The following is a 2,713-nucleotide window of genomic DNA, read 5'->3' as shown; positions in this document are numbered from 1 at the left end:
AAAAAAAAAAAAAAAAAAAAATCAACTCCACTCTGTTTACAACACAGTGATACCCTTGGTCATGGTCATGTGAAAATATTTTTGAGGTATCCTTTAACAGCCTTTAAATATTGAAGCCTAAAAACAATATTTGCTGTTTTACCTTTGAAGCTTTAACAAAAGCTTTGTTTTAGCATTTACCTCCGTGTGCAATAAGAGTTAATAATCAAATCCATCCCAACCCCCACAAATGTTAAACAAAAAGATAAAAGAAATGCAAATAGCTATTGTCATGGAAAGTTAAAGTACCTGTCTGTATTTTTAAGTGAAAACTATTATCTCTATCAATCAAAATTTAAGAATACAATAGCGCTAATCACACAAGGTGCTTTGACTGAGGTACTCTGCCTTATAAAAAGTTTTTTTTTTCCTTCGGAAACCGGAGTATAAAAGTAATATACTTACAATTAGATAGGGTATTTGTAATTTTGTTATTAAAAACCCTCAGCAGTCTTATTGTTAATAAATGCTTCCGAGTCTGTAGGCTGATTTGCACCCAAGAAGACCAAAGTCCCCATGTATTTTAATAAGGTTGATGAAATTTGATTCAGATCCTCACACTTTCCAACATGTGGTGGAACAGCACACTCTTCTGTTTGAGAGGAGTTACTCAAATGAAGGAAATAGTTAATTGGTAACCCAAACTACTACTACTGGCCTCAGTGCACATTTTCCACATTTCTCCAGATCCTCTACATATTACAGCAGTCTGCTTTGAAGACTTGCCCCTTTGTCATTCTCCCCCCCCACACACACTTAATTTTTGGTATAAATTCTCTCTCCTTGGACTCCGGAGAGGAAAGTGGCATGCTGTTACTATTACAGCCTGCGCCGGCTACGACGGTATGTACTGTGCAGGCACACAGCATGGATTTTCGAGAAAGTCATTTTTAAAACTAATTTATTCAGCCTGAATCAGAAACTGAGCTGCACGGTTAATAAGTACGAGAGCAAGCAACAGTAATTACATCTATATTAAAAGAAAGAGCTGGAGATTAAAATACCTATAGTAAACAGTTAAGCCAGGATGCCATTATGCAAACTCTGCTCTCAAGAAGGGATGTCTCCCACACTGAGGAGCAATAGGACTGTCATTTTTTTCCCCCCCTCCCCACCGCAATATCGGGTTTCCGACTCTATAGTCCTGGTACTCTGCATCATGGCTAACATCTCTAGTGTGCTATTAATATCAATGAAGAGCCGATTCAATTTCCACATAAGAAAAACCTTCCTATTACAGCACAGACATTTTGGTGAGGACCCTTGCTTGGGGAAACAATAAAGCCCAGAGTTTCTTGCTGCTTTTACAGTTCTGTGTTGCGTGCTGTTCGCAAGCTTTTAGCAAACAATGGAAGCATTATCTTCAGGATAGTTACAAAACAGGATTTCTTAGTACGAAGAATAACAACGTTGAACTCATTCCGCCCCCCCCCCAAGTACCTGTCTGCTGCAGTACAGTATTTAACTCTGTGCTCCAGAAGCACCTGTATTCTTCATCTAATTCACTGCAACAAACTGCCTAAAGAGGTCTGGACAATAAATACTAATCAAGCATTTTGTGCAGGGTGATAAAATGGAGCAGAAACAAAAACTCCCATAGTCTAACGTAGCACAAACTTACCCATCAATGAGGAGGAACAAGGCTTTGAGCTGTACAGTAATTCCCAACCAACTGCAGAAAGTTGAGAGTTTGAAAACACTGAAGCACTTGGACTATCCAGGGCTTTCTGTGCTTCAACACTGGCTGCAGTGTAAGGAAGGACTGAAGGTATGTGGTCTAAACACAACAAAAGCCACTGCCTTACTCTAGATTAAATATGCAGGAAGAGGCCCCTTTGCATAAACACAAACACTCAGCAAATGAGTAACTGGCTCAAATCAGACGCCTGCTGTGCATGCTACCTGTCCTGATCTCTGACAAGCTACACAGCTTGTTTAAGGGGATAGCAGCAAAAAAAAAAAAAGCACCCGCCTAAAATGCTCTGTTCACATAAAAAGAGTCAACAACCACCACTAAACACAACTCACTCGTTTCTAACCTGCAAACTGCTCTGGCAAAGAAAAAATAAATCATCATAAAAAAAAAAAAAAAAAAAAAAAAAAATCAAAAAAAAAAAAATCAATCAATCATTTCTCGTGGCCACTTTGGCTCATCCACAATCACCACCAAACCAGAAACGGACCGAACGCCACCTATAACATTCATCTGTCAGTCACTTACGAGGGCAATTCATTTTAAATCTGACCCATTTCTTCTCAAAGTGGGCTGAAAATGAACAGCAGCACGCTCCCTTGAGTGAGCATATCAAATCTGAATCCCTACTATGTGTGCTGCCCCTGTGTTTAGTTTTGCACATAAAAAGACATTTCACATACAAGCTATGTTGTAATTCTTGCAAACCAGCTATTTAATACACTCCTTTTTACAAGTTATTTGGGGGAAAATTAAGACCTTTCTGAAGTTTTCTTTCAAAATGTTCTTTCCAAAATAACCTCCACGAAATGTTTCCCCAAAGTATATTTACTTCCAAAAACAACTAAAAATCAGAGACCTCACTTCCCACCAACCATCCCTGGGCATTTATTATTACAATTAAATATTATCACATATTATAAAAAAGAAATTATATTGTAGCCAGGTGGTAGGCAAAATATGGCCTGTGGTCCAGATTCA

At 38.4% G+C, this 2,713-nt stretch overlaps 1 protein-coding gene across 7 annotated transcripts in view; it reads right to left on the bottom strand.

Annotated features, from left to right (window-relative positions):
* Positions 1 to 2,713, bottom strand: part of FOXP1 (forkhead box P1) — a 540,709-nt gene that overhangs the window by 305,208 nt on the left and 232,788 nt on the right. The window contains exon 1 of one of the 7 annotated variants that reach the window (XM_019504752.1): positions 1,661 to 1,774. The exons of the other annotated variants lie outside the window; for them this stretch is intronic. The gene's annotated coding sequence lies outside the window, so the exon portion shown is untranslated. Of the gene's footprint in view, positions 1 to 1,660; positions 1,775 to 2,713 lie in introns of those variants that run through there. 7 annotated transcript variants of the gene reach the window in all.

Source organism: Gavialis gangeticus, unplaced genomic scaffold (genome assembly GCF_001723915.1).
Source record: "Gavialis gangeticus isolate Ggan-Ray unplaced genomic scaffold, GavGan_comp1, whole genome shotgun sequence".
NCBI classification, from domain to species: Eukaryota; Metazoa; Chordata; order Crocodylia; family Gavialidae; genus Gavialis; species Gavialis gangeticus.
The sequence above is the reverse complement of the archived record's forward strand: the minus strand, read 5'-3'. Positions and strand labels throughout refer to the sequence as shown.